Source organism: Hetaerina americana, unplaced genomic scaffold, assembly GCF_022747635.1.
Source record: "Hetaerina americana unplaced genomic scaffold, ioHetAmer1.1.p SCAF_7, whole genome shotgun sequence".
Taxonomy (NCBI): Eukaryota; Metazoa; Arthropoda; class Insecta; order Odonata; family Calopterygidae; genus Hetaerina; species Hetaerina americana.
Genome location: NW_027287316.1, coordinates 78,167,471 through 78,182,410, shown reverse-complemented (window position 1 = coordinate 78,182,410; position 14,940 = coordinate 78,167,471). Strand labels below are relative to the sequence as shown.

The 14,940-nt window shown below is 42.6% G+C and overlaps 1 non-coding gene across 1 annotated transcript; it reads right to left on the bottom strand.

Moving 5' to 3' along the window:
- Positions 1–13,152: 13,152 nt before the first annotated feature.
- Positions 13,153–13,224, bottom strand: TRNAG-UCC (transfer RNA glycine (anticodon UCC)). Its single transcript has one exon. It is a non-coding gene; the product is annotated as a tRNA-Gly (tRNA).
- Between the last annotated feature and the right edge of the window lie 1,716 nt (positions 13,225–14,940).

Below are 14,940 nucleotides of genomic sequence, written 5' to 3'. Positions count from 1 at the left end.
CCCCTCTTTCTCGGAGCGGAGCTGAGACGCCAGCCAGCGCCTTCCTCCGGGAATGGACGCTCATCTTCCGGCGCCAAGGTCATGAGCTGGAGGAGTTAGGGTTGCTTCTCGGTGGGCCCCTACCTCGTTTTTTTCCTTGCGTCTCGACCTTTTCCCCCGTGCTCAGTCCGTGCGTTGTGCATCGGCGTAAGTACTGTGGGAAGTCGTTCAGCAGGCACCTGAAAACAAATCCTACGAAAGGGCACAGGGCTTCAGACGATTGCAAGGGCTGTCTTGGTTGGTCGTAGGATGGCTTTTGTGCTGCATCTTGGGGTGCAGTTTTTTGTTTTTTTGCGGTATATGTGTTTGCATGAGTGTTGGATGAAGGGTTTTTTTGCATGAGTGTGTGCGCTGCTGTGGGTGTAATTTTCCACGTTGTTGTTTTGCATGTGGTATTGTTCCTTTTTACGGTTGGTGACCTTACACCCCCCGCCACACGCCCTTAGGGCGACTTGCGGGGTATTATGTAGATGTAGATGTCTTTAAATTGCACAAGTCGAGTTTCGACATAGTTTACCCCTACCTCCTCTGTAAGGATCCGTAAATCATGAAAACACCCTTCTTACGTAATTATTCGCGTTATTATTAATACGCAAAAACAACTACTTTTTTCCATTGAAAAATATAAATTAAATTCAGGTTTGACGAGAGTGCATCCTTTGATTGATTACGTGGAGGATAATGGCAAATCGGCTAAGCCTCGGGTTTCCATCGCTTCCAAGAGATTTCATCCCGTCGCTGGCCTCCAATGGAGTGTTCTGCAGTTTGAGTGCGCGCCATGTTTTTATTGTTTGTGAACTACAGCCAATGATGTGGCTTTATTTGCAGCTGAGAGTGGACGATGGGGATGGGGGAAATATCTAAGAGATGGAATATTTGGAGATTCCCGTGCGATGGAGAGGATGTTCTGTGAAATACAGGGTGCGTTCCAAAAGTAATGCAATTATTTTTTTCAAGTAATTTATTTAGCAGATTTACAAAAACACTTGAAATTCGTCAAACTACTGCACTTCAAAGTACCTGCAATGGATGCGCGGACGAGGTGGAGCAGTTGCAAGCGCTGAGTAAAGAGAAGAAAACTAGCGAAAGAGCTTTCATCTTCCTGAAATAACCTGAAACGATAATTTCATTGTCAGCTGCAAAGTTTTTCGGCCCAAGCATGGTATAACTCAATTCAGAAATTTATTGCCCATTTTTCTCAATATACTACTCACTCTTTTTTTTATAGGGAACATAAACAGAAAATGAAAGCTGAAAATTGGAGAATATTTTCAATCAGAGAAAGTGAACACAGTGTGCGTATCAGCCAGCGTAAATGATTGTAGGTCCGATTTCCCCAAAACATCTAAGAGATCTACGTCTATACTGCATAGAGGCTACACATCCATTTGAATTAAGATAAGCTCAATTGCAAAGACCCTAGAGCACGCATTCGCATTAATGCGTGCATTTTACTATACATGTTATTTGGACTAATTCACTAAATGTTTAATATTTAAGTTAATTTTTTCGGGCGCTGGTCATATTATTGCGTATAATGCGAGGGAATAACTAATACTTCAATCTGTTGATGACGGTATATATATGTACATCTGCATAACACCCCGCAAGCCGCCGCAAGGTCGTGTGGCGGGGAGTGTTTAGGTCACCACTCATAAAAGGGAACAAAACCACATGCAAACTCAACATGTGCATACAAATCTATACTCACAATGGCGAATACATCCATGCAAAAATCCTTTCATTTTACACGCATGCAAATACATATATATCATTTAACAAATAAATGCACCTCAAGATGAAATAAGAAATTTATCCAAAAAGGAGTAAGCTAGAATCAAGATAACTCGGATGCGTATACATTCCTCTACCGTGTATACGCATCCTTCGTTCTTCGAAAAATTTAGTTTACATCGATTTTGTCCTCTTCTAAATACTCTCCATTCGTTGCTATGCATTTATTCCATATTCCATTCCACTGTTTATTAAAGCACCCGTGGAAGTCCTCGGCAGTTAGGCTTTTCTGTTTTCTCGTCGTTTCTTGCTTTATTGTGTCCACATCTTCCCAGTGGTGTCCCCTCATCACATTTTTGCATTTTGGAAAGAGGAAAACATCGAAGTCGCATGTTCACGGATGGCACGGTGATTCATCGGGAGATACCCTGGGATGAGGATCGATTAATTCTAGCACAGAATCTAGACTGTATTACTAAATGGTGTTCAAATTAGTTTCTCAGTGTCACAAAATAGATTATTATGGCCCCACACCATTTAGGGAGATCAGGCCAAAACACAAGATGAGGCAGATAGACTCCAATGTAGATAGAGAGACATATTCCCTCTTTTTCCGGAAAATCAGGATTCATAATAGTAAGAAATCAAAGTCATTAAAGAAATAAATAAAGACATTCGATTTAAAAGTTAGGAAAAGATTTAAAGCTGCGTAGACATAAGGTATATTCGGAGAGGTCCGTTGTGTTTTGCACGTCTATAGTATGTGGTTGTGGATTTTCGCCTTTTTACGTGTCAAATTCTAGCTGGCACGTTTTTGGATAAGTTTTTTACTTCATCCTGAGGTGAAATTGTTTGTTAGTTGAAACAAGTATATGTATTTGCACGGGTGTAAGTTGAGAGGATTTTTGTATTGATGCATTCGCCCCTGTGGGTATAGGTTTTGCATTGATGTGTTGAATTTGCATTTGATTGTGTTCCCATTTGCAGGTGGGGGTGACCTAAACTTTCGGAGATGCTTGCGCATGCCCACAGCACGTGGATTCTCCTCCCATGAACACCGAAGAAGAGGAAGTGCTCGCGTGGATGGATTAGGAGGACTGGACGTGTTGTCACGGGCGAGTGAGGGGGAATCGGAGATGGGGAAGGGGAGATTGGAGGGGAAGAGGCAGCCGTCCACGTCTCCAAGTTCACCTCCTCTGAGGCAGAAGCCCATCTTTCCTCACTCCAACACCCGCCCCCCGTCTCCCTTTTTCCTTCACCCTTTTTATACCTTTGAAGGTCAAACGGCCAAAACACCCGAATCGGAGAGGAGGCAGCCTCAAGGCATTGTGGGTTGAGTGGGGATGTTCTCACCCTCCCCCATCCTTTCACCCTTCTTTATTTTTCCGAGAGCCGGATTTAATTTCTCGGCTTCCTGGCCTCAAGCTTCCTGGGAGAGGAAGAGGAACTGTGGGCATCATCACCGGCGGGGGGAATACGTACTCAAGGGCGAGGGCACTCCCTCCTTCCCCGCGCACATCGAAGGGGGGCGCAGGTGCCCGAGAGGGAGGTCTCTTCCCCTCTGGCCTCACTTGAAATCCGCGTCGTCGAGGGCCTGGGTGTAGGCGCTATCCTGTTAATTTGTTAAGGACGCGAAGGAGAATTGTATATAGGGAGCCACTTGAGTAACGGGGAAAGGAAGGAAGTAAGACGAAGACTATTGGGGAAGGAAGAAGTCAACTTCGTTTGCTAGGGACACTTGGGGGAATCATTGCGGCCCCCGAATTTCATTGGCAGATTGGACCACGTGGATGAAAAACAAAGGATACCACCCTCAAAGGAAATAAAAATAAAAAGTAATTTCTTCACAAGGTACATAATCATAGGAAGATCAAACGTAATCAATCCCTGCTTTCTTTACTCAAAAAGTGGAATTTGAAACTGGATTCAAACACTCCCATTATCGGAAATCATTTTTCAGCGAGTTCGCGTGCTTATTTATGAAAAAATATGTCACGGTGGTAGTGGTAGTATTTAGGGGAGGCGACCGACAGCTAAGGTCATATAGGGATGGACAGGAAAGGATGAAGGGTGGAGAGAAACCCGGCGTCGGCATTAGCCTACTCTTTACGAAAGGCGCCAAGGGGTCCGCAGCGTAACGTCTCATCCGACGGACAGCGTACTCACTCAAAGTGCCCTCCACAAAGCACCTCAAGTAGGGATCGAGATACCACTGACAAATATTCAGCACCGCCGAGATTTGAACCCGGGCCCTCCGGGTGGGAAGTCAGTACGTTAGCCACCACACCGTCTCGATCCCCGAGAGATATATGCATACATTTTAATATATAAGAGTGATAATTTTTGCATAAGAGTCTATAAAGACCCCCGCCGGAATGCGTCTTTTCGATAATTCCATGCACCAACACGGTGCCCTCAATACTTCTCTACGCATAAGAGACGAGCCATTAGTAACAAAAAGGACAATAAACAATGGCTAGATGAAATAATGAAAGCATGGTTACGTTGGATGAAAAAAAGGCTAATATTCTTTTTGCCCTATCGCGGTCATTTACGGTTTTTGTCGATTTTGACCGCTTATCATTCGTGAGAAAAAAGACATCTTAAATCTATCTGTTGTACCCTTAATATCTCTGACTTTGTTGACATGATCTCTCATACCATAGAACGGTGTGGATAATAATACGTTTTCAACATCACTGCGAAAGAAACATTCGTCCAATTCATATACAAGAGCTTTAATCTTTATTTTAACCTTCGCTCCGTGAGTAATTCCCAGCCTAGCTGCTCTGATATTTTGGATACGCTAATAAGTTTATCATAACAAATTTTTAGAAAATCTATCTCCTCTACGCTTCACGCGATCCAATTCAGCAATTCATTCAACTTCGTGAGGATCCCATATACTTGCATCGCATTCTAAATGAGGCCTAACCAGCGCAAGATGGCATTGCGTACGCTTAAGAAGGCGAATGTCGTCTACGATGAACTTCATCATCATCGAATTCGCCTTTTGCCATGTCCAGGTAACAATCGTCATTTGCGGTAAAAGGAATTAGTTTTATCCGCCAATGCCGCCTGTTTTCTTACAAGCCCGGCCTTTTAGAGACTCTTTGGGGGTAGAGTGTTTCGTGGTGCATTTTCATGTGGTAGTGATGTTTCAATTTCTTGCTTGTTGTGTCCTGGCTTCCGTGTTGTAGGATGGCTTTCGTGCTGCATCATGGGGTGCAGTTTTTTAGTTGTTTTCGGTATATGTGTTTGCATGAGTATTGGATGAAGGGATTTTTGCATGAGTGTGTGCGCTGCTGTGGGTGTAATTTTCCGTGTTGTTTTTTTTTTGCATGTGGTATTTTTCTTTTTTACGGTTGGTGACCTAACACCCCCCGCCACACGCCCTTGCGGCGGCTTGCGGGGTATTATGTAGATGTAGATGTAGAAGTGTTGAAGGATATTTTCCAACGAGAAGCGTTCATGCCTCATCACTTGATATTCATATTTTTCAAGAAACTCTCGAAGGAAATCGTATTTAATATGAATTTTCACCAAATATATAGAAATGGTATTGGAGAAAAAGAAATTTATTACAAACCTCGACTAACCTTTTCCTCGAATAGACATTCAGATTAAATCCTAATCGATAGACCAACTGAATTCGTTGTCGTGATTTGACCGGTCAGTGGTGTGTCCTACGGGACTACACACCCTCCTGTTTACTCCAAGATTTCATCTACATCTTTGTTTGTTTGTGTCATCTTTGTTTGTGTATCCGTCTCATGCACTAGTGTTATTGTTTCGAACCGAAGAAATCTTAATGAGAAGTCAAAAGGAACTCATCACGTCCCTTGCGTCACGCTGAGCTTTGAAGGGTCAACGTCATTGAGTAGATAGTAGCAGTAGTTATCTTCATCTACCTAATACCCCTCAATCCGCCGCGAGGGCGTGTGGCGGTGGGTGTTAGGTCACAACCAGTAAGAGATAACAATGCCGCAAGCAAAAATAACAACATAGAAAACTACACCCACAGCAGAGTACGCACTCATGCAAAAATCCCTTCATCCAACACTCATGCAAACAAATATACCATATTGTCACAAGGAAGAAAATCCTATAGCCAATAAAAATAATGAAGAAGAACTCCAATACCGGTATTTCGGTCACCAGGTGACCATCTACGGGGAGAGAATCGAATGGGAACTTGAACTTGGAAGAAGACTATGCACCAGGCACTGTCCAAAGTCAAGTTACCATAAACCAACATACAACTGCACCTCAGGATGCAGCACGAATGCCATCCAACAACAAGCAAGCCTGGACAAAACAAGCAAGAAGGCGAAACTCCACCACCACATGAGCATGCAACACTCTCCCTCACGAGGCGACTGTGAAAGGCAGGGAATGCGACCCAACGTTTCAGGTAGCGGGCAGATCCCCCCGCGGAGAGGGATGAGGGATTGAAAGAAATACTTAAAAACAGATGAACACTAATGAGGTCATTCGGAAAGAATAGGTTATGATTACAAAACACATGAGGTTAGTGAGAGTGCCATTTAAGTAGAACTAATTATTATTTAGACGCTGAGGGTGGCAAATGGAATTTTTGCTATCCATAACCCTGCAGTTGCCATCCCGTATTTTCCATGGGAAGAAGGAGTCCTTGAGTCGGCTAGTACTGGCATCTATTTCCCGAATTTTATATGCATGATCCAAGCGACCAATGTATGTAGGAGTACGAATAATTTGCGATCAGTTTTATTTATCAGTGGAGCGTAGCATTTAGTTATGAGTGGAGGCGATCGGCATTCGCGTCACCAGGATTACACGAGTAATTCGATTTGGGTAGGTAATCCTGAGAATGTGAGAAGAAAGAGTGGAGTGAAACCCGGTGTTAACATTAGCCTATTATTTATAGAACGACCCCAAGGAGTCACTCAATTTAAAGTCCCATCTGACGGGCGCCATACTTGACAACTTGAAGCTCTCAATACGTGACATCTCAAGTACTGATGATGATGATAGAGTAGATCGGATTGATTGAAAATATCTTTCTTTCCTCGTACCATTAGAGATCGAAATTGATGTGACAGCAATCGCGTAGGAGATAATTAGAATTGGCAGTTTATCTATATTGTCCATATCCTTCAAGTTATTCTTTTTATTTAATAGACCTATATTTTTAACAGTTCTACGGCATGACTTGAATATACGTATCCTGTTATTGAACATTGTTGCATGTTAATACGAGGTGGGTCACGGTAGTCCAGTGGGTTCGACTGCTGACCGCAGGAGCCCGGGTTCGATTCCCGGGCAAGGCACCCTGGGTACCTGCAGCTCCACCCAAGCTACTTAATTTTTCGGGTACAAGATCTTCCTTGGAAACCATAACCGGCACAGAGAAAAGAACTGCCCCCCCTTACTCTGATGTGTGAATTTCACACGCCGTCGAGCCTAGTTCTGGGTGAACTCTACCATCACCTACCAAACCGATCTTCATACTGATTACTGTGTTCATGGTGTTTATGGTAAATACGAGGGTAGGCAGAAATGTAATGAACACATTCTTGTGATCCACAAACAAAAGCAATTAGCAAGATCGGGGTTAAAGTATGTCAAAGTACAATTCTTATGCTGCAAAATAGTGTATTCATTTTTCAACATACTCACCGTAAAGGCTAATACATTTCTCCCAACGTTAACAAGTTTTCTCATTCCGTCACTGAAAAACTCTTCCGACTTTTCTCGAATCCAGGACTTGACAGCTGCCTTCACCCCATCGTCCGAGGTGTAATGATTACCCTTGAGGTGTCTGTTGAATTCAGGAACAAACAAAAATCATAGGGCGCAAGATCGGGGGAATAAGGAGGGTGTGGAATCGGTTCGATTTTCAGGTTTCGCAGAGCTTCTCCAGTTTTGCGCGAGGTGTGCGGACGAGCGTTGTTAAGTTGCAAGATTATTGGCACCAGGCTGCCTTTAACACCACAAAGTCTCCCTTGGATATTTCAATACGTTTTGCGATACGCTTATGAGTGATTTGCCGGTCATTTTGAATAAAATCTACGAGTTTGCGATGTTTATCGTCTGTGGCAGTGATCGTACGTCCGCTGCGTGTTTCAAAAACTAGTATGGCTTTTCCAGGTTGGCAACCACGAAATATTACTACCCATCGAAACATAGTAGAGCTATTGACTGCATCGTCACCATAAACATCCTTTAAATAGCGATATAATCTCAGTAGGAGTAACTTTTTCGGCAGTTAAAAATTCGATAACTGCAAGCCCTTCAACTCGCGTTGGCATAGCACTAGAACACGTCTCCATACTTCCGGTTCTCAAAATACACTGGATGAATTTAACGACCTCAAATATGCGCATGCGTGTTGAGGGGGAATTGCAATTTGATGTACTTTTGACCCAATCTGACGATTTGTTTTTGTTCGCGATCTACAAGCATGTGTGCATTACTTCTCAGCCCGCCCTCGTATTAATTTGATGACTGACTCAAGCATTCGTTTTCGAAGTTGAGATATGCGGACTCGCATTTGGAGAATCGCACCCACGGCATCACCACCTGGGGAGAGAGGGGAGTCGCGAAGGGATTTTTGGGAGGTGCAAGATCAAGGAAATCAGGGTGTTGGACGTACGTCGCTTGCCCGCTGTGTGGCCCGCTAGCGAGTCAAGGCAGAATACGGCCTTGCCCGTGACCCCGTGCACTACTCTACGTCGCCCGCGAGGCGTGACTATTGGAAGCCGGCGGACGCGAGCCAATTAGCATCGCAGGTAACCAGCAAGTCGGCACACTCCCGCATTGCGCTGCGGAATGATATCCCGGGCCCTCAGGGTCGGGTCACAATGGCCTCTCGAACGATAAATTTCCGAAACGGTCGTCGCGGGGGAAACGAAAAGGTTTCCGGGAGGGCTGTCCCGGATCCTGGCTATCCAGTGTCACTGGAGTACGTCTCTGCGCCTCTGGGTCGCGAAGCGCATTCACATTGAAAGATGCATTTCCGCTTAAAAAAGTAGCGATCGGGGAGGTTCATCTACATCTACATCTACATAATACCCCGCAAGCCGCCGCAAGGGCGTGTGGCGGGGGGTGTTAGGTCACCAACCCTAAAAAGGAAAAATACCACATGCCAAAAAAAAAAACAACAACACGGAAAATTACACCCACAGTAGCGCACACACTCATGCAAAAATCCCTTTATCCAATACTCATGCAAACACATATACCGCAAAACAACTAAAAAACTGCACCCCATGATGCAGCACGAAAGCCATCCTACAACACGGAAGCCAGGACACAACAAGCAAGAAATTGAAACACCACATGAAAATGCACCACGAAACACTCTACCCCCAAAGAGTCTCTAAAAGGCAGGGAATGCGACCAAACGTTGAACGTTGCAGGAATTTGCCCCCGAATTTGAGGTTGGTACGTTTGGTCTATTTAACGAGTATTTTTCAAATAAATAAGCGACTAAGATGAAGATTATTCAAGCGAGCAAAGGCATTTATCGAGTAGCTGCATCACCAATCGAAGGAGATAAAGATTGGGCCTAATGTGAACATTACCCAATGAAGCGTTGGAGTTTTTCTCCCAGCAACCTTGGCGTTTACCACATTTAAGTGTGCATACTGATAACCATTCATATTGGTTATAAATCGATCTTTTTGACGGTATTATTAACGGCCAAAGACCACGTTTTTTAACTTTCCTTCCAATTTTGAAAATTTGATAAATTTGAAATCCCCAACTATGGCCTAATTCAAGTCTCTTCATCTACATTTACTTCCACTTGATACCCCACAAGCTGCCGTAAGAATGTATGGCGTGGTGTTAGGGCACCACCCTTAATTAAGAAAATAAAATCGCTTGCATAAGTCACAAATTTATACAGTTTACAAATAATACATGACATAAATTCATGCAAGAACACTTACACCTTACGCACATGCAAACACACAAACTACTGACATACACATATACCTACAAATATACCTGATGTCTTTGCAATGTTTAATTTTGTTCCGACTTGTAAATTAAATGTTTTTCATATTTCTAAAATGACTTTGGTTTCTTACTATTATGATTTCTGATTGTCCGAGGAAAGAATGAGTATTTGTGTCTATATGTACTGGAATCTATCTCCCTTATTTTATCTTTTCTGATCTGCCCAAGTAGTGTGGGGCCATTATAATTCCTTTCGTGTCATCGTTAAACTCGTTTGTTCAGTGCCTTTCTAAACGTCTAGTTTCTCTCGCTTGTTCTCTTCGTATCCCTAGTGGTTCTCAGCCTAAATCCCCCAAGAGACCTGTCACACTTTTGTTCTTATTATAACAATTTTAACAAATTTGGCGAACTTTCTCTCGAGTCTATCAGATTCTTTTTGCCAAATTTTCTTCCAATGATCCCAAATACTTGCGGCATATCCCAAATCAAATTAAACTAGAGCAAAATAACACCTCTCTTCAACTTTCTCATTATAACATTTCTTGCCCTAAAATTCCCTGCCACTGCCCGACACGTCATTGAGTATGATTTAGCCGGTGTGAATCACGATATTAACGGTTGTTTGGGGCTAACTTTGACCCCGAATAGTTTGAATTTCGTTCATGATCGCCTGAGGTCATAATTTCTGAACTTCGTCTGTCGTGGCTGTTCACTCGCGGCGACGAAAACTCTCTGAAATCTTCGAAATCGTTTTCTTTCACTTCTCTCGTTACACATGTGTTTGCCATGCGTCTCATCCAGATCTTTCCTCTGTAGTCCTCCCCATCCAACCGACCTTCGACAATATCCTTTGTCCTTTATGAAATTAAACGAAGTATTCAACCTGACAATTGGTTTGATTGGACCACCTACCGATAATAAAAAGAACCTTAGGGAAATGGACTTGGTAGAATTTAGACTTTCCATAGTAAATAAAATAGCTTGGTAATTTTTTAAATTTTTTTAATGATAGGTACACCTTAACTGGTTGCGACGCAATCATTATCAAGAAGCTGCTCGGGGTGAAGTGTTTTGTCAACAAAATGTAAAAAATTGCTTTACCGGTAGACTGGAGGGTAAGTGGACTTGTCCGGGCTCAGACTTTTCAGCTGCGAAGGATAATCAAGATGGACATTTTAAGGCAGTGAGCTCTCCATAATTGCCCATGATTTTTCAATATGTACGCGGAGGATATGCGAAGGGAGGCATGGGAATGACTGGAGGCAAATATTGAAACTAGGTGGGAATTTCGCAAGTCAGTTAGATTTTCGCTTGATCCATGTTTACTTATCCAATCAGCCAATGACTCACAGTCATTGCTATGCAATGTTTTCGTGGAATCAGGCGTAATGCTGTGGAAGGCGAATAATAATATGTTAACTGTGAAATAGTGCATTACTATTTGCCACGAATATGACATAGCTATATACATTAAAAATCATTGTAATAGTTGTGCGTTGACAACCAGTGTAAACAAAACAAAGAATATGAGGTTTTCCGTGAAATAGGAAGGCTAATTTCCGTCAATGTAGGACTTTTATTGGCCTAAAAGGGTGAAGCTAGTAGAAATATTGATGAAAAAATTGCGCTATGCAAAGAAACTTTCACAAGGAGAAGAATTTGGTGATTAAGAACTTGATTTAGAATTTTAAGATTACAGGGTTCATCCGGAAAATAAGTGTACTGAGCTCAGGAAAAAAATATTATTACACTTTTACATATCTTAAGCTAATATTCCTCAAAATAGGACCCTTGTGAGTCGATACACTTGTTCCAGCGGCGTTCCCATTCCTGGAACGCTCCCGCGAAGGCATCATCGGGAACCTCTCGAAGACTCGTCGTCGACCTCTTCTCTGCCCTCCACGAACATCTTGTGCCACCGAAAGATCATGTTTCTGGACATGGCTGACTCCCCGTAAGCCTGGTTAATCATACCGACAGTTTCGGTAGACGATTTCCCAAGCTTTACCGCAAATTTGATGGAATAACGCTGCTCCAAAAACTTCAGCATCGCGTTCCGTGACGTGGGTCGAAGCGTGGAGGTTCGCGTTAACAGAGCTCCTCACTACACCACAGCTCAGAGCCGACTGCCTTTTTCAGCGTCGCTTGCCAACATGCCCCCCTCCAATCGCAGCCCGTCAGAGCGGTGCTGGGCGCGCCTGGAGCGGCGCGCCCAGCCCAGGAGTCAGTACACTTATTTTCCGGACGAACCCTGTATGTTAGGGTGAACTTTGACATTAAGGTTATGGTTCATATGGTTTGGAAACTTGGTGAATAAGGTTCAGGGGAAGTGTAGATAGAGGCTTTTGAGATGTGATTGTAGAGAGGAATTGTAGAGGATTGTAAGGAAGACGAATTCAGTGCGTTTTGATCAGCGATGAACTGTTAAAGAGGGTGGTAGATGACGTTGGATAAACGAGGTAGGGAGGGAGAGAAAGAAATAGAGAGATAGAGAGAGAATGAGTATGCAGATCGGAGTGAAGAGGGGTAGAATTTATACAAAATTGAAGAACAGTTTATTGTGGTGGCGTGAAATGTCTTGTTTGGTGAGGCTAAGAAATTCAGTGATGGTTAGTTTATATGCCGACCCAAAACCTCGTATACAATATTAATCCACCTAAAAACGGATGTTTTCTTCAGAGCACTATCACCGTAAACAGCTGTTGAAATTTCAGTAATTTCTTGATAACTTTTACCGCACTTCACCCAAAATTTGATTTTGATTCTTTGCTCCGTGATTTCGTCAATTTCGATTTTCGACAAACAGTAAACACCAGGACAACAGGAACTAACATAACTGACACCATACGCACAGCTCGACGATCCGCCAAGTACAGACGGCTCATTGGATCTCAGGCAACTAGCACCGCTAGTATAGTCCGCGCCACGGCCGCCATATTGCATCAGTTTGCGTATTTATTGTATGGACTATGCACATCCTATTGATGTATTAATTCGACACACCAATGGGCTTAGTACTAGAGCAGGTCCTCGGGATGAAAATTGTGGTTATTTTATTTTTCTCCGACAAACAACCTTTGCTCAAATCTACTTATTTATCTGAGTATGTGTATATAAGTCCATTTTTAAGTACCCCTTCTTGTCTAATATGCACAAAAGTATTTCTCGCTTAGGTGTACAGCCCACACACTTTTAATTCGTCAGGAGCGAATATTTTCGAAATTCATATGACGTTTACAAATGAAAGTCCTTTCGAAAATCGAGTCTCTGGCGGGAATAAAACTTGCGTGATAATATTTAATTGGGTTTATAATAATATTTAATGATGGACCACGCGTAGGCTAGGAAGACGCAGAGAAGAGGTAGCAGTAGAGGAAGCCAATGCTATACGGAGAACAGCGTGAAAACTAAAATAATCTCGCAAAAAAAACATGCGTCGGCCGGGAATCGAACCCGGATCAACTGCTTGGAAGGCAACTATGCTCACCATTACACCACCGACGCCACATTTTCTTTCATCGTTTCACTTAATTCCATGCTCGGCCCATCATATTTTGCGAGGGAGGCTTTTCTTCCAAAAGAAGCAATTACCTTCCAGGAACTCGATTTTGCGTGTCTTCCTGCGTTTAATTAAGGCAGATTGCTCCATTCATTAAGATAGTCGACCACCTTCACACGGAAGTTAAAGCGACAATGTAACTGCAACAAATAGCATCACCACGTAGTTCACAGAGATCTAAGGCCGGCCTGATTTTCCGGAATTACCTGCCGTTGCCGCGATACGGTAACTCGGGAGAAAAATATTTCTCACGCCGCAACGATATTAAAAAGGAAAATGTTACTTTTAACTTTGGAATTATTCTATTATTGGGGCGCCTTAAAAACCTTCAATTTATAGAAATACGAAATTAAGTACGATGCCATAAATATTCTTCTCTAATAGATTTATTTTAAACGGAATGCTGTGCAATGAAATATGATTTAGTATATTTAGCCATGAAGCCCCCTCGTTGCACAAATTCAGTTCTTTGCCTGTATTTCTTGTGCTTGAAGTAACCAGCACTTTGTGTCTTAGGTGTCATCATCAGTAATTCAATCCTATGATTGATTTAATGCAAGCATCATCATATTTTAATGCAAGGCTGCATATTCCATGGAGATTTAAATTGTGTTTTCGCAATTTTTCTCAAAATGGCCGCCAGATTGCTCCAGCTCGCGTATTTATCGCGCGTATTACGTATTGACGGGCAGATAACTTAATTTATGAATAATATTCATTTTACGTCAAAATAAATTTCCGTAATTATGAATTAAATCGATTGCATATATTAGTTAGGCATCATTGGCTGCTTTCGGGGAATAATTTTCTCCCGTAGGGAATGGGAATCCAATTGAATTGTGACCACCCCAGCCGATGTAACAGAACGTAACGCAGAAGAACCTAGTCCACTGCAAAACCACTTACTATTCCCTTCGTCAATAACGGGTGTAATAAGATACTCTTTAATTTCAAACTGCTGTAATTGCAATTCGAATTGGCTGCGACAAGATTACATTCAAGATTGGACATTCTTTGGCGCCATGATCTTATTTTCTCGAAGCCAGGGTATCGCATATTGCACGCTGATGGCGTCTTTGTGACCGCCATTATGAATAAACTGAACACTTAAGGAAAGGAATCTCAAGTCAGTCTTCAGTCTTGGAATTCAAGCTAAAAACAACTACGATGTCATTTCCTGGTCGTCTTCCCTAGCAGACCGAAGCCAAGCGATTCATTACTATTTTATTGCCGTGGACGCTGAAGTATGGAGCTCCCGATATGCTAAATTTTTATCGTTCCCGAAGATTAACGATTTTAACGTCCGACTATAAATCCCGAGAATGCCGAGAGAATGAATAACTTCTAACTTATTGCTCCCCGCGAACACAATAGATGATCGGGGAAAAATCAGTCTCCTGCCACGTCATTCCTTGGAATTCGCTGTCATTGATTATACACGCTCTGACGTCTAATTTTTTTTTAAGCTGATAAATTCTTTTCTGTTCCTCCTTCAAGATTGCTCGTCAACGGGATTGTTTATTTGTTGGATTTTGAAATATTTACCGATGAACACTGACACTTAGGTGTAACTAGTATGATATAAAATAAGATCTGATTACAATGAATTGATGAGGTAACAGTCCCCTATTCTAATTTCGCTTACCTTTTGTTTAATTGGC